Source organism: Canis aureus, chromosome 3 (genome assembly GCF_053574225.1).
Source record: "Canis aureus isolate CA01 chromosome 3, VMU_Caureus_v.1.0, whole genome shotgun sequence".
In the NCBI taxonomy this organism is placed as follows: Eukaryota; Metazoa; Chordata; class Mammalia; order Carnivora; family Canidae; genus Canis; species Canis aureus.
The window spans coordinates 53,516,557-53,535,596 of NC_135613.1; the positions used below are offsets into that span (position 1 = coordinate 53,516,557).

Sequence of the window (19,040 nt, forward strand, 5' to 3'; positions counted from 1 at the left end):
AAGCACCTGCTTCTTCGGAGAGTCACCTGGAAGAAGCAAGAAGATTCCAGAAGCCAGATCTCACTGGAGTCTCCCTCAGCTATAGGAGACTAGCAGGCACCTATTAGTCTTGTTTTCAGACCAGGAACCCGCAGTTCAGAACTCAAGTGATTTGCATGAGATCACAACAGCAAACACAAGATGAGAAACATCCTGAGCACCACATCAGGGAAGCTGGGTCAGGAGAGGCTGGATCAGGCTGCCGGTCAGAAACATCTAGACAAAAGGAAGAGAACACTGGCCTGCTTCCTAGACTGGACACAACAGGGCACTACATCTCCCACACTTCTGCCCACACATGGATTTCAGCTTCACCCGTCTGCTGTAATTTCTTCTCATTCAATATTTGCCTGAGAATGTTTTTGCTGACAGTGGCCTTTCTGGGGAGGAGTGTTGGGGAACTGGATTAGGAATGTTATATTCTAAAGGTCAGAGGCACAGTAATTAACATGAACATGCTGGAATTGGGGGCTGCTGCTGGGTCTAGGTACCTCTCAAGGCTTCAAGTCTTTGTCTTCGAAAACAGTCCCAGTGTGGATGGAGGGTGTGCATGAGTGTATTTTTCTATGCATTTTTATCAAGTGGCCAGATTCGTGTGGCCACCACCAGTCTGCTGATGCATGGTTCCATCCAAGCACAATGCTTTGGCCTACGCTCATGCTCTTGCCTCTGCATGCATCACTCTCCCTGCTTCCCCGCCTTTCCTCAGCTTGACCAAAGCCTGCCCATCTTTCAAACCTCACCCCATTGGTCATCTCCCTTAAGAAGCTTGGTCTGGGGGCACCTGGGTGGCTCAGTGGTTGAGCATCTGCCTTGGGCTCAGGTGGTGATCCTGGGGTCCCGGATTTGAGTCCTGCACTGGGCTCTCTGCAGGGAGCCTGCTTCTCCTTCTGCCTGTGTCTCTGCCTCTCTTTCTGTGTCTCTCACGAATACATAAATAAAATCTAAAAAAAAAAAAAAATTGTAGACTTCCACTGCTTACCATGCTATAGCCCTCCTTGTCAATCTATCGGTACCAGCTCCCCGAGCCCTTGGGCTCTTCGAGATCAAGGACAGTGCTCTCATACCTCTGCACCACCAGCACTTAGCCTCGTGCCTGGCACACAGTAGGCACTCAAGCACTATTTCATGAGTGCACCTGAATTTTTACAAACAGTAAATGTCCCATGGCCGAGGACAAAACCAAACACAAAGCAACACTGTCGTGTAATTAGGATTTAATATATTAGACGAACACTGGCATATCTGCATCGCTAAAACATATTACTATCAAATTAATCAGAGTTATTTTGCAAAGGTGTGTGTGTGAGTGTGTGTAGCGATTCTTTTGCATGCAACTACAGCTCTTACTTCAGGACAGTTAAAGACTATGCTGATTCTCTCCTAAATACTTCCACTGAGTTGTTTTTTTTTTTTTTTTTTTTAAGCATTACACTTTCAGCTTTATTAAAGACCATTTTTTAAAAGTTGTTTTAAAATCACCTCTGCAGGGGGGCCTGGGTGGCTCAGTTGGTGAAGCGTCTGCCTTTGGCTCAGGTCATGATCCTAGGGTCCTGGGATTGAGCCCCACGAGGGCCTCCCTGCTCAGTAGAGAGCCTGCTTCTCCCTCTCCCCCTGCTTGTGCTCTCTCTCTCTCTCTCCCAAATAAATAAATAAAATCTTAAAAAAAAATAAAACCACCTCTCAACACTTGCATTTTCTATAAAACTGTCACACCCTGCCTTCTAATAACTCAGCTGCACCATGCAATGAAGTGATCTTAGAATTGGATACCAAGAAAGTCACGGACTCCTCCGTGGAACTGGTAAGGCTCTATCTTCCAAATAACCAGATGTGTGTATATATATACACCCTTCCCCTCACTGAGCCACCCGGTGCCCCAGCTAGCTTGTATTAACTATTACTACCAGTGAGGGGAGGGGCAGTATTATATTATTATATCAACTGCTTTCTGACTGCCTCTTATTTCTCCTGAGAATTGTAAACCTCTGCTGCTTCTTCCCTTGGCGTAAGCCTCCTAGGGCTGTGTTTGAGAAGCTCCACCCAGATTTACGCCTGCAGCTAGAAGCTTCTCTTGTGGTAACTTTAGATTTGGAGTTCAGTTTTTGTTTTTGTTTTTATCATCATTGTGATTTTTGTTTTGTTTGGGTCCAGAGCATCTGCATCCACAGCACCCATCCCTCCTGGCTCCCAGGTAACGAGGGAACCCCTGCAGACCTCCCTCTGTTTGGACTGCTCTGGAGGACCAGCAGTGTCACGGGGATTGCTTCCATAACCCCTTGAGACGGCGTTCCTGTGTACTGTATTACCCATGGCCGTTTTCATGAAATATGGTAACAGAAAAAGAAAATTCTTTATGGCTATTTTCATGAAATATGGTTACAGGAAAAAAGAGACAAAAACTTAATTTTCTTCTTCCTTTTCTTTTCTTTTCTTTTTTCTTTTTTGAACAATAAACACCTTTATTACATGACCGAAGAGAGAAGATTTATTTGCCTTTCTGGGGCTTTGATTTTCCTGAGATAGAACTCCAGCTCCCTGCCCTCTAGCACATAGCCATCTGCACGGCCACACTGCCTTGGTCTCGAAGCGATGCATGCGAGAAGCTTGCCCTGCTGGAACTGCTCCTCCAGAAGACTGCTGATTTTGGAATTCTTTTTCCTTTCATCATACTTCTGAATTTTCTTTGATGATTTTTTTATTTAAAATCTCTTCCTCCTCGGGTGTCAGCTTGGCCCCCTTCCTGCGTCCCAGGGGCAGTGCACAGTGGGACTCGTATCACTGTCAGTACAGTGTGCTGTCAATGTGCACGATACAGTTCTTCACCAGGGTCTTGGTGCGGACCAGTTCATTGTCGGATGCATTATAGACAACATCGATAATCCTTGTTTTGTGTGTACAACACTCCGAGCCCCAGGAGAGGTTCCCCACGTCTAGCCTCAAGGCTCGATACTTCTTATTGCCTCCCCGGACTTGAATTGTGTGTATGTGGTGGGGGCCAATCTTAGTATTGGCCACGGGACGTCCCAGCTCATGCTTCCGCTTCTTGTGGTAGGGCTTGCTCTTGCCCCCGGCTCTTGGGGCGCTTGTGTCAGTTGTCCCGAGAGATGCCCATCGTTCTCGGCACTGACTGTGAAAGAGATTCTCCTTCCTTTTCTGATCTAGACTTTTCTACTCCCTTTTATTTCCCATTTTTTACTTGTCCCGTATGGGGTACGATGTCACAGATCCTTTACAGAAGGAAAATGCGCTTCCCTGTCTGGTTCAAGTGTTTCGGACCTCGTGACCTTTCTTGACCTGACCCTCCCCTACCTACCTGAACTGACATTCTTTCAGGTCTCAACAATTTTATCCTATTATTGCTTCTGTTGCAGCACAAATAATATTTCGTTGCAATTGTTATCATGGCTGAGAATCGCCCCAGACTACCAGGCAAGCTGCATACACTTTATGTGCTTTGGTTTCTTTTCCTATAAAATAGACATAATAATAGCCTCCACCTTATAAGGGTAGGATGGGAGGCCTGACACACCGAGCAACCACTTAGCGAATAGCTAGCTCATATTTTGTTTTAAAGACTTTATTTATTTATTCGTTAGAGACACAGGGAGAGAGGCAGAGACACAAGGAGAGGGAGAAGCAGGCTCCTTGCTGGGAGCCTGATGTGGGACTAGATCCCAGGACCCTGGGATCACGCCCTGAGCTGAAGGCAGATGCTCAACCACTGAGCCACCCTGGTGCCCCAGCTAGCTCATATTAACTATTACTACCAGTGAGAGGAGGGGCAGTATTATTAGTTCTAATGCTCCCATTGTTAGCCGTGCCTGGTACCTACACAGTGTAAGGCTCAGTAAGCATTTGCAGAGTGATGCTGAGTGATGAATGCCTACGAATATGTGATCCCCCTCTCCGGGCAAGGGGCATCACACTGGCTGCCCATTTCTGAGATGGGCAAGTCAAAGCAGACATAATAAATGGGTGGAGCTGAAGGGGTGCAAACTCCTGGCTGCGTGCTTTGTGCCAAGAGCTGCAGCCCTTATCTGGGGGGCTCAGACACTTGCAAGCAGAAGGAAACTCTTCATATCCCAGGGTGTCCTTCAAGACTCCTGAAGACACAGCTTCTTAGGTTGGGCCAAGCACATGTTTCCAAGCTGCCAAATGCAGCCTCTGCTCAAATACCTAAGACTGTGGAGGAGGGAGTGCGCAGAGTTCGGCGTAATCTCAAGTCCTCCAACTTCAACCTGACCTTGAGCTAGTTATTGGCTTTCTTTTCCTCCCAAGAAGTGCCAGGATGGGACAGGATGTTGCCCTACCTCTGCTCCCACCCCCTTCCTTGCAGGCACGTGGGTGAAAGTGCTAATGAGCAGGAGCCCGGCTGAAAGACAGGCTGCAGGTGACAGGTGACACATTATTACACTGGACACTCGGTTCATCTGATCCTGGCACTGCCACGCTGCCTGGGACCCACAGTACCCCGCAGACTCCTGTCCCCGGGGCCCCGTCCCAGCACCCCTGGGGTGGGGGTGTGGGAGCTCTGTCTATTGGAGGGTCCCATCCAAAGCCCAACTCCCATTCCTGGACTCTTTTAGCATGGGCAGTACCAGTGACCTGTGTGTGTATGTGTGTGTGTGTGTGTGTGTGTGTGTGTGCGCACGTGCGCGCACATGCGCAACACCGGGCTAAACATTTTATGTCTTATTTTATTTAACCCCCAAGACTGTCTTTCTGAGGGTGGTATTGTCAGTGGCCCCATTGGCAGGTGCAGAAAACGAGGCTCAGAGAGGTTAAGTACATCTGCAAAGGTCACGCAGCTGATGAAGGCTGAGCTGCTACAAGAACTCAAGACTCAGAGCCTCTGCTCTCCATGGTGGTGTTTCTTCTGCTAGTGTCTCAGGAGCAGAGCTCTGGGGACAGCGAGGTTTCCAGCGGGAAGCAGGGGACACATGGGCAAGGAAAGAGCCAGAAACGTGAGAGACTCTGCTGGAAGGCAGGTTCTAGTGGGGCAGGTCCAGGCTGCTCCAGGGCAGGATGATTCCTTGCTGGCTGCCCCGAGGTCAGGCCCCATCCATGTGACCTGGACGTGACTCTCCATCTCTTTAGCTATAAAACAGGGAAAGCTGTACGGAGACCTGGCAGTGTTCTGAGCTTCCAATGCCAAAATGCTGGTGGGCAGCCCCGAAGCCTGGTACCAAGGTTCTGAGGGTTATGATGGTGCTGGAGATGACACTCTAGGCCCAGAAAGGGGGCAAACAGGGGAAGAAAGGCCCCCCCACCCCACACATACCCAGGGAGACCTTCTAGAAGTTTCTGCAGTTTCTGCATTCTGGCTTTGTCCCTGGTCCACCTCCAAGGAGTCCTTGTTAGGAACAAAAGGCCTCCAGTGTTCTGTGGTTCTGCAAAGGTGAGCTGGCCTCAGGCCTGCTCGCGGCCCGCAGAAGCCTCCCTTAGAAGTTTCTAGTCTGTGTCCTCCAGTGCCGGGCCTGTGGCATTCATCGGGGGACCAGCCACAGCTGTCACAGTCCACCCAAAGGAGGTAGTGTGAACAGGTGGCAGGGTGCTGGATATATGTCAGCTCAACGTAGGGAGAAATGTCTCACATAGGGATGGAGGGTGGCCGTGAATATATTTTGGGGTTGAAATTCAAGTTCACGATGACACTTTGGGCATCCCACCACTCCACCATGTACACATCCACTCTGCAGAGTATTTTGGAGAGTAACATTAGGTGTTCGGTTTTTTGTTTGTTTGTTTTTCCTGTTCTTTACTATTCCTGGAGGCTCAAATCAGAAGTGACTCAAAATCTGTAATGCCGCCCCTCCCTGGGGTCTCCGTGGGCTCGAGCTCTGGCTCATCCACGGATGAACACCTGACTCCTGGTGAGGTGGCCTGCCTCACCTGAGTGCAGCTTAGGTAGTTTCAAACCTTTTGTCTGCCAGAGTCCCAAAGATGTTCCTGTCTCTGACGCTTCTAGGTAGGCCCATTTTTAAAGGATTTCTGATCCCTCTTCGGCAGGAGAGACCCTCACACCTTCCATCACTATGATCTCTTTTGAGCTCTGCCTCTCAGGGGTAGCGTGAGGTATTTCAAGCAAGGTAGCCTGTGGGAGGCTCCTCAAGAACCTTGAATCTGGGTTCCTGCCAGCAGAGGACCTGGGGAGGATCTCAGGGAGGGAGGAGCACCTGCATTCATCAGAAGCAGTGGAAGCTTGGTGGGAAGGTGGTGGTGGGCTCTCCTCCTCTCTTATTTTCTGCTGCTGACCTCTGGACATCACTGAGTCTTTCCCCTTCTATCCTTTCCCGCTGAGTGGCCCTGTATCTCCAGACCTGAGCATCCTATCCAGCCTCCTCCCTCCCAGGCTTGCAGTAGAGCAACATCTGGGTCTCGGAAATAGCTAGGACAGCAGAGGCAGCAGCAGGAGTGGCCTTAAGATTAACCAAGGAACCGCCACTCACTGGGGGGCTGCTGCCCTATCTCAGGCATCTGCTCCGTGTTACCCACACCCAGCATCACTGAGCAAACCGCTGCTTAGACAGCCAGCTTGTTGCAACCTGCAGGAGGGAGGCGAGCCAGTACCATATACATCAATTGCCCCAAGGCCATTAAGATCCAAATCCAGAGCCGTGTTCTCTACCAAGCCACCCTGCTCCTGCATTTGCACCAGAGCTGCTAGAATGCCCAGAGAAGGCAGGGGAAGGGTGGGGGCACTGGCCAGCAGGGACCAAGGGCTGGTGGGCTCACTTGCTACAAATCGTATCCTTCTCCCGTATCCCTCCTCCTCTCAGAGAACCCCACAGAAGTCACTGGACCGTAGTAGCTGTTGACCAGAGTTCAGTGCAGATCGTGACATAGCAAACACTAGCTTCGAGTTCCCACCGGTCAGCCTTGTAGCTCTGCACCTCTTTTCCTCTTTTTCATAGCTCCTCAATGAGAGAAATGTCTGTAGGGCAGGACCCCAGTCCTGGTCTTTCTGGTTTCTTGCTCAGCACTAAGCAGGTACTTGATAAATATGGAATGAAAGAATGAATGAATGAATGAGTGAGTGAGTGAGAGAGGGCCATCTAGCTGTCTCCTGTGCAGTTGGGATGCACGCCTCACCATCCTCTGCCCCGCTGTCTTTCCCTTCCCTTCAGCAAAGTACAAGAATGTCTGAATCACCAAATAAGGTGAATCTATCTTCTCAGTAAAGAACCAGAAAATCTGGAAGGCTTTCCAGCTGTCATCAGACCATAAAACCCTTTCTCCCCAGGGAGCAAAAAACTTGAAACCAAAAGAGAGACAGAAGGAGGCAGAGTTGCCTTCAGCTGTTTCCAGAAGCGATTGCTCAGAAGGGAGTGAAGCCGAGGGTGGAAGGAGGAACTCGTGCTTGTTGAATGCTCCTAGGTAGGTGCAGGATAATTTCCCCGCAGCTTTATTTATGTCACACCCATCCTATAGATGACATTCAGGATTAGCTGGACCCGGTGACTCAGCCCATGTGACAATGTCTCTTGTCTAAAGCCACACAATTAGCAAGTTGGGAGATTCAGGATCCAGCACGGGTATGCGGGACTCCATTGCGCACAATCTTCTTTAATTTTCTGGGGATCTAAGAGGCCTCTAGTCTTGGGAGTGTGTACACATGAAGTCTGTGGCTCGCCACTGCTGACTCCTAGCATTGCCTGTGTTCTCTTTGGGAAGGAGAAAAGCAAGCAAACAACGTGTGCCTTCAGCCGGGCGTGGTCAGGAGTGCCGCTGCCCAGAACACTGGCTCCTCCGCTGGCAGTGTGTCCACCCTGAGATGCTCTGTACTCTTCTTGGAGCTCAGCATCGGGCACTGCCGACGGTCCACCTGGACCCCTTGGGTCCCCTCCACGCCTCCTGTGCACCTGTCCCCAATGCGAAGCCTGTTCTTGCCTCCAATGGACATACTCACCTCTCTTCTTGGAAGGATTTTCTTGGGTGCAGAGAACTGGAAATGTCTGAAAATTTACACGCCCCTCCAACCCCAACCAAGCCCTTAGCCAACCACTGCCAGGTCCAGGAGTAGCAAAGCCCAGCCTCCAGGCCAGCACTGCTCTAGGAGTAATGAACACCCCAGGGTCCCTGTGAGACCAGTCCTTGAGACTTTGCTGAGATTTTCATATTTCCTTCCCTGCTTCCCTCACCTGGCCTTGAATCCTCAGCTCAGGGTTAGCTGACCACATAGGACTTCTGCGGTGACATAATTCGGTCCTTAGTCATAAGCATATGTAACAAACTAATTCTATTTCAAAGAGGCTATTAATCTTGTTGGAAAACAATGGGCTAGATTTGACTCACTTTCAGGGACCAATGTGACTATATCTGGAGAAGGAGCTTTACTTGGAAGGAGGTAATAAAGGTTGAATGAGGTCATAGGGTGGGGCAGGCACCCGACTTCCGTATAGGAAGAGGAAGAGACACCAGAGCCCTTTCTCTCCCTGGGTACATCCACAGAGGACAGGCCACGTGAGGACAGAGCCAGAAGATTGCTGACCGCCCGCCAGGAAGAGAGCTCTAACCAGACACCCATCCTATCCAGCTGGCGCCTTGATCTTGGCTTTCCAGACTCTAGAATTGTAAGCAAATTAATTTTTGTTTAAACCACCAGTGTTTGCAATTTTGTTATGGCAGCCCGAGCAGACTTAATATAGTTACTAATGGCACAGCCTAGTTTCTTTTTTTTAATTTTTAAGAAGATTTATTCTTTATTTTAGAGATAGAGTATGCATATGAGCAGGGGGAGGGGCAGAGGGAGAGGGAGAGAGAATCTCAAGCAGACTCCCTACCAGGTACAGAGTCCAATGCTGGACTCGATCTCACCACCCTGAGATCATGATCTGAGCCGAAGTCAAGGGTCAGATGCTCAACCAACTGAGCCACCCAGGCATCCCAACACACTCTAGGTTTTTAAACATCCCTTGATGTCTAGAGAATGGTGAGGGACAAAACAGTTGGTGAAAATAATGCTTAGGCCGAAACACATCACTTAATAATGAATTAGCTAGTAATTAAACAAAGACCATGGAGATTGGCGATGCAGGGATGCCCTTAGGGAACAGTGCATGGTGAGAAAACTTTGCAGAAAAGGTGGCAAGTAAGTATGGCAGGAATCTTCATCCACTCTGGCCCAACCTGCAAGGTTCAAACGTCACCATAATAAGTGACATCACTTAACAAATGACAAGAGTCATTTATGGCAATTTCCAATCTTATCATCACCAGCCCCACCTTCAGCAGTGTCAGCTCCAATATCTCAGAGCCACTGTCAAGGCCCTCTTGGTTGCTCTGCAAACCACATCCACCACTACACCTGCTCCTAAGGACCTGGAGGTTTAAGGACTCACTCACACAATCAGAAAGTGAGTAAGGGAGATAATGTAACACACCGGTGTTTAAAACAACAGGCAAGCACATGGAGTGGAGTGCATCTGGGGCCAGGAGAAAAGGACTCATTTGGTGAATCCACCTATTTGGCCAACAAAGAAATCCATCCTGCCATGCCAAGTATGCTCATGGATTAGAAAAGTCTATCACCGTCAGCTTGAACTGAAGATGTAGAACAAAGGAAATGTGTTACCACAAAAGAAAAATGCTAAGCCAGGGTAGCTGACACTTGTGACATTCTACCTCTGGTTTCAGGCACAGTTATGGAGGATAGTTCCTCACAAGTGTAGACTCATGCTAAGTCTCCAAGCCCCTAGGAATTCTTAGTTTTCGCCCAATGGCAGCCTGGAAGGGTGGGGGGTACATGGTTCTGGGACAATCCTTGGCCAACAAGAGATAAAAGCCAGTGGATAGGTCACCCAGCAGCCTCATCCTTTCAGTTGACAATTCTGGGTACTTTGCAGAGATGTCATCTTAATCAACCCCCTGCCGTCTGCAGTAGCACCTGACAGTGCAACCCTCTATTAGCTGTTCTCTTTTCTTCTCTTGTCTTCCTGCCCCTCACTATTGCTTCCTTGGAATAACCTCCCCGAAGCCAAGACCCTCCTTTCAGGGGAAAAAATCAAAGGTAGCCACTCTGTAGCCACATGTGTATTGTACACAGGAGGTGAATTTTCTCCCAGGACTGTTAGCTTTAGTTGGGTGGTGGTCATTACACCAATAGCCATCTGTGAGTTTGATCTCATGGTTGGAAAGGCCAGATTTCCAACGATGGTAACAACTAAGTTGAAAGTTAAATCTTACAACTCCATTAGTTTCTTCCAAAGTCTAAAATAGGTGTGACTCAGTGCCTGTATAAGTCTGAGGCTTGAATAACAAGGATTTATTTCTCACAAGGGAAAGCCTACCTTCCAGCAAGGTAGGTGTCATATCCTAAGGCCTCTTCACTTGGCTTGTAGGTGGCCGCCATCTTGCTGTGTGCTCATGTGACCTCTTTTCAGTACACACAGGAAAGAGACAGAATGAGTTCTCTCATGTCTTATTAAGGGTGCTAACCCTTATAAGACCAGGGTCCCACCCTCATGACCTCATCTAACCCTAAACATCTTCCCAGAGCCTCACAAAAAGTATCATGACACTGAGGGTTTGGACTTTGATGTGTGAATTTGGAAGGACACATTCACTCCATAATAATCCCTCTTCAACAGCCTCCAACTGTTTCAATCTTTAAAATCTGTGAAAGAGGGGCCCCTGGGTAGCTCAGTGGTTGAGCATTTGCCTTTGGGTCAGGTTGTGACCCCGCAGTCCTGGGATCGAGTCCTGCATTGGGTTCCCTGCTTCTCCCTCTGCCTGTGTCTCTGCCTCTCTCTGTATGTCTCTCATGAATAAATACATTTTAAAATATCTTTTAAAAACTATGCTCTCTTGAGCTTGTGTTTTGAGTGAAGTAAGTGAACATAAGGACAAGAATGGCTGAAGGTCATTCAGTCCATGGGAGGCACCCTCTAGGGGGTCTTGAGTCTTGAGTATTTCTCAGCCAGGATCTCCATCCTCCTCTTTTATATTTTTTAAAAGGTTTTCTAAATATAATCTTTTAAAAAATATATTACAGCCTTATTGAAATATAATTCACATACTATATAATTCACCCATTTGCAATATACAACTCCTTGATTTTTCGTATATTCACAGAATTCTGCAACCATCACCACAATCAATTTTAGAACATTTTCATCATTGCAAAAAAGAAACTCTGTACCCATTTGCAATCACTCTCCATTTCTCCCGAGCCCTCCAGCCGTAGGCATGCACTACCCTATGTTCTGTCTCTACAGATTTGCCTCTTTTGGACATTTCTTATGAATGGAATCACTCAAAATGTGGTCTTTTGCCACTGGCTTTTTTCACTTTGCATCATGTTTTTAAACTCTGTTCCCTATTGTAACATGGATCAACCTTCCACTCCTTTTGTGACTGGATACAATTCCGTTGTATGGATATAGTACATTTAATTTATCCATCCATCAGTTGATGATTGGGTTTCTCTCATCTGTTTTTATTACCTACCCGATGTCCTTCCAATAAATTCCTTCTCTACTTAGGTTAGGCAAGGTGGGTTTTCCTTGCTTGAAGCTAAACCACTGTAATAGACACAATTTTCTGTAGATAATATGTATTTCAGATGCGGTGACTCTAGGGTTCAGGTGGTATCCAGGCCTATGGTTCACTAGACTTTAGCCTCTCATACAGGATTCTCTGTGAGGTAGGCTCAACATGAACATTGGGCAGCAAACCAGAACTTACAGATAACTGTACATTTGGGATGTCTACCTAAGGGTTCCCTTTGCACTGTCTCTGAGCAGGCATCCACCTTGCCTCTGATCCCAGGCGCACTGCCCACAGCCAACAGCAGAGCCCACCCTCTGCACAGGTGTGAAGTCACAGGAATCTAGCTTAACTTCCCATTCTTTCAGCATCTTCTCAATGGACCATCCTTTCACCACCACAGAACCTTTATTCATCCTCTCTTCTCTGACCTTTAATGTCCATCCTCATGAAAGAACTTCGATCATTTTGTTCTTTCTTACAAGCAAATCTGCTTTTAGGATCCCAGAGTTCCTGAAGGGCACTCTGGGTGGCAAGGCATTTCAAACCAGTTTGCTCCATCTATCAAAGGAGGAGCAAGAGTGGTTGGACATGGTAGTGATGTTTCAATTGAATTTGTCAACAGAAGCAGTTCTTCAAATGGATCATGGATGGAAACTGACAATGTAGATGAGGCCAAGGAGGAGCTACTCTGGTTGTTTGTTTGTTTGCTTGTTTAGTTAAAGTACCTAAATCCACCTTGGAAGATGATGCTAGAGTCCCAGCCCCAAGCTCTGGTGTGTCTGTAGACTGAATAATTTGGGCTTAAGGAAATTTGCCGCTGCATGGAGCAGAAGAGGGAATAGCTCTCGGGTAAGATCAATCCGGCTGTGGGGTCTCCTGAAGAAATTCACAGGGTGGAAGCTTAAAGAAGAAATAACTCCTAAAATAATCTTACACTTGAAAACAAAGAGGCAAAATTAGGAACCCATACTGTGCAAAATGTTCCTCCCTTAGGAAGGATGCTTTTCCCTTGGACCAAGAGAAAACTAGACTCAGTACATAACTTAATGTGCTACTTCTCTGACTCACTTGATATACTCTGATCTTTGAGCAAAGTCTGATGTAGCCACACAACCTTATGTAAAGGGGGGGAGGTGTCCGTTAACAGGGAAGAGCCACAAGGGGGGTCCTGCTGTCACCTACGTGGACACGGCAGCCTACCAAGGGACCCACGTCCATCCAGGATTTGTGCAAGTGAGCAGCTTTAAGCCAGGCTGCAACTCCTCAAGGTATGGAAGGCAGAAGAGAGGTGCCCACAGCCAGAGGAACCAGCTACTGTGTTGGAGACCCAGGCAGCATAAGAGAAGCCAACCGCACCTCCCAGTGGAAGAGCGCAATGGGGCCATGACGTTTGTGATGCATACTAATCTATGCTTGGGACCCTCCCTAAATTGTTCCAAACCTTGACACGCAACCTTGGGTCTACCAGTCCCCAGCTGAGCAGAAACTAGCTTAGCAAATACCCACTCCAGCCACCAAGGCTCCTCGGTGACAAGGATGCTGCTCCACTTAAGCTTCTTTCAAAAGCCTCTTGCTGAGCTGTGTGTGTCAGATCAGGCTCAGAAAGGGATAACACTGCTTGGGCTCTGTTCGTGCTCTTTGCTGTTCCAAAGCAAGGAGAGTCCAGAGCGAATGAGGTGGCGGGGTTCTTACCCTGCCTGTGAGTCATGCCGTTGCTCCCTCTGGTCCTGATTTTAGCCAGTTGTGCTCAGAAATAGAAGGCTGCCAGGATGCAGGCACTGTGGGGCCCAGGTAACTGAGGTGAAGGTGAGTGCCTGCCATGCCCTCACACTAGCCGGCTGTAAGCCAGAACCACGGCCCCTCTAGGGGCAGCCTCCACACCCTCTTCCTCTCTGCTCCTTCATCTTCTGTCCAAAGACACATCGGTAAGGAGGGTTTGAATCGCATCCCCTCCAAAGCTCAGTGACTCCCGATGATACAAGTTTTTGTTTTGTTTTGTTTTAAAGATTTTATTCATTTATTCATGAAAGACACGCAGACATAGGTAGAGGGGGATGCAGGCTCCTTGCAGGGAGCCCGATGCAGGACTCGATCCCAGGACCCTGAGAAATCACACCCTGAGCCAAAGGCAGATGCTCAACCACTGAGCCACCCAGGCATCTCCCAAAACACAGGTTTATTCCTCGTGCATGCTACATAGCTACTGTGGGTGGTAAAGGGGTGGCACTAGAGAGTCTGTACATCTGCCTCGCAGGGACTCAAACTCTGCTGGCGCCACAGCAGAGGGAAAAGAGGGGTCTTGTAATCAAACACTCGAGCCTGGAAGTAAGACACTGCTACTCACAACACATGTGCCAGAACTGGTCTCCTGGCCCCGCCCAATCACAAGAGTAGTATAAAGTACGGTTCTCTGATGGGCCAGGAGTGGACCAAACTGGAGACACTCAACCAATAGGCTCATGACTATGCTGAATGGAAAAATGAGCTTTTAGAGACAAGAACCAATTGCAGTTGTAACCTCATCCCTTCCTCACTGTGTGATCATAAGCAAATTCTAGAAGTCTGTAAGCTTCACTCAGATTCATTCAACAGGGCACAAATAACTATTAGCCCCCTTCCCTCCTTTTCCTATTCGAATCCCTAAACATGGGTAACCATCTTGAAGGACATGATTTAATAATCACTTTCACCTTAAAGGGCAAACATAGATAATAACTTAATTTTATTGATTCCCTCCCCCCAGTTCCTATGAGATGTATTTGCATTTTGATGGACAAAGTTCAATTGGGCAGATGGGCTTTGAACTCCATAGGATGCAGCCTCTGACATGAATCCCATGATTCTCACCCCCAGTATCAATCCCCTTGTGGGATCAACCTCCTCTTGAATGTGAGCCAGGCCCAGGGACGTGGAGAAGTGATGGGCATCACTTCTGTCACCCTCTCTCTTGACTGCTCTGATGAAGCAAGCTGTCCTGCTGTTGGGAGCGGCCCAGGTGGCAAGGACTAGACGGTGGCATCCAGACAACAGTCCCCAAGGCACTGAATCCTGCCAACAAATGCTGACTGAACTCAGAATTGGGTCGTCCACCCATTGGGCCTCAGGCTGACTGTAACCTCAGCCAACCCTGTGATTCATTCTTGTGGGAAACCTTTAACTAGAGACACATGGGAAAGCCACGCATGGATTTCTGACCCGCAGCAACTGTGAGGAAAATCAGTGTGTGCTGTTTTAAGTCACGGAGTTTGGGAATCATTTGTTACACAGCAATAGATAGCTAATACAAACCTAGCATTCTGCTAGGTGGAGAAGCCATGAATGCATAGAATATATCTCCTGCTTGCAGAGACAATCTTGCTGCCACCAGCCTGTCCCCACCCTCAGTCTCTCTTCTTTCAAGCAGGGACAGTTTTGTCATTAAACCCTGCCTAGCCATACTCACAGTGGGCTGTTTTACAATACACGGGTGCCTCCCTTGACCGCAGACTTCCTTAGAACTGATTAATTTTGCCTTAGCTATTTCAAAGGATTGAGTACATCGCTGTTTTCCTACCTCCTTTTGCAGTTCTTTTATCAGGAGACAGTGTGCTGCTTTATCAGGATAAAATCCAATTCTGGAGCCAGATCACCTGGCATCAGGATCAGTCCCCCTACTTATTAACTGTGTGCCTTTGGGAATGTTGTCCCAATGTTCTTTAAGGGTAAAAGGAGGATAAAATAGCACTCAGGGTTTTCTGAAGGCAAAACGAAGTATTACACGTAAAGAGCACAGCATAGAGGCTGGGAGAGGAGAATGTACTCCATCGAGGTTAGCTACCTCAATTACAGACTTCATGCCTCACTTGACAGGTGGAATATTTAGTATTTGATGAACTGCTATACTATGCTGTCACTAGTCTCTGCGTTTACACTCAATCCAAGGCAGGAAACTAAGAACAGCCAGGCCAGGAATGGCCCCAGGTCAGCCCAACTGTATGTGCTGCTCCCTCTCCCTGACCCAAGATGGCAGGACACTGCACAGGAGGATTTTATCTTGCTTCACTCATGTGGTGGGCTGGGGTTCTCTGTTCTCTTCCCCTCCTATTGGCCCTTGGACCACGCACTTCTGATGCAAAGGGAGTCCTTTCTCACATGAATCCCCATCAGTTAGGTCATGAACACAACTCGTGAGAGGCAGGTTGTTCAGAAGTATTTGAGGAATGACTGATGGATGGATGGCTTAACTAATTAGCCCATCAACTTGAAGATGCTTCACTCTGAACAGTGAGGCCTAGGGTGGGATGGGACTTGGCCCTGCATCTTTGAGGGTGTCATGGGAGCTGACAGGAGAAAGCTAATGAGAGAGGGGTTCCTCTGGATGTTTTGACTGAAAAGTAACCTGAAGAATTTTTTTTTTTTTAACAGGGCTCTTGAACACATTCCGAATTCATAACAGAGCACCAAGCTGCTTCTGGTAAAATCCTTATAGCTGCAGCAGGGTTGACATGGGAGGGACTGCAGTGGTTTCTGTGGGTTGTTTTCTGGACACCAGGAATGTGTGAGAGGAAGCCAGAGCAGACAAAAAGATGAAGGCAAAGAATCTGGAATATCTAGACCAACAGATAAGGAGGGAGGGATAGGGAAGTGCCTCCCCAGACCCAATTTGTTACTCTCCCGCATGTCCATGGTCACTAAGGCTCTATGGGAATCACAGACAGCAAATGTTTCTTGTGTAACCATTATGTACAAACATACCTATTTTTATTTCTAATTATTAAGGTGGATCTATTTTAGGTTTACAAAGCTTTGAGAATGGTTCAAAGATGGATATAACGTTTTTCTTGCAGTGTGGTGAAGAGAAAGCATTTACAGACTCCAGGGTCCTTCTTCTGCCAGAGGAAGAGTTGTTGTTGTTGCAAAGTTGTTCCTCGTCCTACACGGTGCCATTCTTCAGAGGTATACAGAGCTCCCCAGTTAGTAAGATGTCATGCTCTCCCAAAAATTCTAATTCTGTCATTCTACTTAGAACTCACTAGACTCCATCTTTCAAGCCAAAGAAGCCTCTCTGTCTACTTTATGAATACTGGAGTCTGAAAGCCAGTACACATTTGTCCTCGCGTGGCCCCTTTCTGTGCTTCGAATGGTCCACACTTTTCAGGTTTCTCTCTTACCTTTGTCATTCTGTATATACGAGACTTAACATTCTTAAGACTGTCCTCACTGGGAAACCACTCCTGTAATTTTGCAGGTTGTAGGGGACATTTGATTTACCATCTGATAGTCATCTTCCTCCTTCTGGTGACCACATCCTGGTTCCCACTCAGGAACTGGCATCCTCCGCCACTCCCCATCCATGTGGCTGAAGTGAGGCTGCGCCCATCCCATAGTGGGAGCTCATTCACCTCAAGTAGATCAGTACATAACCCACAACCCTGTCTACAATGACTGGCTCCATGTTGGGCTCAGAACTCTATCAGAGCTAATGAGACACAATGAGTGTTTTCACTGGGGCTTCGGGGAAAGCGATTTTGCTTTCCTTGCAGAACAGAAAACTTAGAGGATTTAAGGGCTGGAGCTGCTGTCACCATCTGGCTACAACCACCATCTGGCCTACCACGTGACGCCTGAGAATGAAGCCAATGTAACTAAAGACCCACTATGGAAGATTAAAAAGAAAAAAAACAAACCTGGGGCACATGGTAGTATTTTTGAGCTCCAGATCTAGTTGTGCCTCAAGCTAGACCTAGCCCTGAGTTTTTCATCTTACACAAACCAATAATTTGTCACTGTCCCTACACCAGTTTGGATTGAATGCTCTGTCACTTGAAGACAAAGGAATTCTCACTGATACAGCTGCATTTAGTGAAAACCATTTTTATGCCCTAAAATGTGGCCATCTGAAAAGTCAAAGGAAGCAGAACAAAAGAATGCTGGAAATGGAAAGGATCTCGTCGAGTGACAGCTCTGACCCCATTGATTAAAAGATGAGGAAACAGAGTCAGAGCAGGGATGTCTGTGCATGTGTCCACATAGTTGCTCAGTTAGCAGAAGCAAGGGCAAGATCCAGATTTAACATCTAGCTCTCTTTTTCACCTCTTCCCATTTATTTATTTACCTAATTTGAGAGAGAGAGAGAGAGAGAGAGAAAGCATGAGCTCACAAATGGCAGGGCAGGGGCAGAGGGAGAGGGAGAGAGAGGATCTTAAGCAGGTTCCCTGCTGAGTGCAGGGCCTGACACAGGGCTCGACCTCACAGCCCTGAGATCATGAACTGAGCTGAAATCAAGAGTTGGATGCTTAACTGACTGAGCCACACAGATGCCTCCATCACCTCTTCCCATTTAGACCGGAATGGACCCATTGTTTACAAGGGTGAGTATGTTTCCAATCCCTTTCAAGAGCTTACCAAGGTGACCCACTTCTCTTTCTTCCTCCCTCTGTTTCTCCTTTCCTTCCTTTTGTCTCCTAGTGGATGTAGATTCTTTTCTTTTGATACAGATTCCCTTTCTCATTCCTTCTGCTTCCCTTCCACCCCATCTAGAAGTAATGATGATCTCAAATGTAGCTGTTACTCCCCTACATTGCTTTGTATTCTAAATGTAAGAAGAAATACAAAAAGAGTAGATACTTCATTGTTGGGCTTCATAATTTTATGTCAAAAATATTCTACATATCCTGTTGGACCTTGCCTTTCTCACTTAGTATTATTAAGGTTGATGGAGGTAGATTCCTTCGTCTTTATTTGTGCAAAACTGTATTTATTTTGTCTCACCTCCTGAGTGACTTAGCTGGTTATAGACAAACTGATGGCGATAGTGTTTCGTCACAGCGTTGCCTGGTGTAATTATAAATATTGAGAAGTCTTCTGCTAGTTCAAGTTTTTCTCTGGGTAAGGAACCTGTCATTAATTTCTATCTGCTTTATTTTTTTAAAGATTTTATTTATTCATGAGACACACAGAGAGAGGCAGAGACACAGGCAGAGGAAGAAGCAGGCTCCCTGTGGGGGCCCCGATATGGGTCTCAATCCCAGGACCCCAGGGATCACGACCTGAGCCAAAGGCAGATGCTCAACCACTAAGCCACTCAGGAGTCCCTTCTATCTGCTTTAAATGTGACCTAAGTTTAGAGTTTTGATTATCTCACTTGCTTGAAGTTCAATTTGTTTCTCAAATCCATGGATTTAAGTCATTTATCAATGGTGGAAAACATTTTATCATTATCCATTCAAAAACTGTTTCTCCCATATTTTCTCTGTTATCTTTTCCTTCTGTAACATATAACATATTAGTTATATGTGGGGTTTACAGATTTTAAACTATTTAGCCTAATTCTCTCTTTGCATACTTTTGTCTCTACTCAGCATTCTGTATAATTTCTTGAAATGATTTCCGATCTACTAATTCTCCCTTTGGTGGTATTTGATCTATTATTTAACTTCAACACTGGGTTTTTAAATTTCAATTGTGATTTTTCCACATCTAGAAGTTTTGTACTTGATTCTTTTTCAAAGTTACCTGTTCTTTTTTTA

General features: G+C 47.0%; 1 protein-coding gene and 1 pseudogene across 2 annotated transcripts in view; both read right to left on the reverse strand.

Annotated features, from left to right (window-relative positions):
- SHISA6 (shisa family member 6) overlaps positions 1–19,040 on the reverse strand; it is a 277,698-nt gene that overhangs the window by 86,741 nt on the left and 171,917 nt on the right. The window lies entirely within an intron of this gene.
- Positions 2,503–3,154, reverse strand: LOC144305369 (small ribosomal subunit protein eS8 pseudogene; annotated as a pseudogene).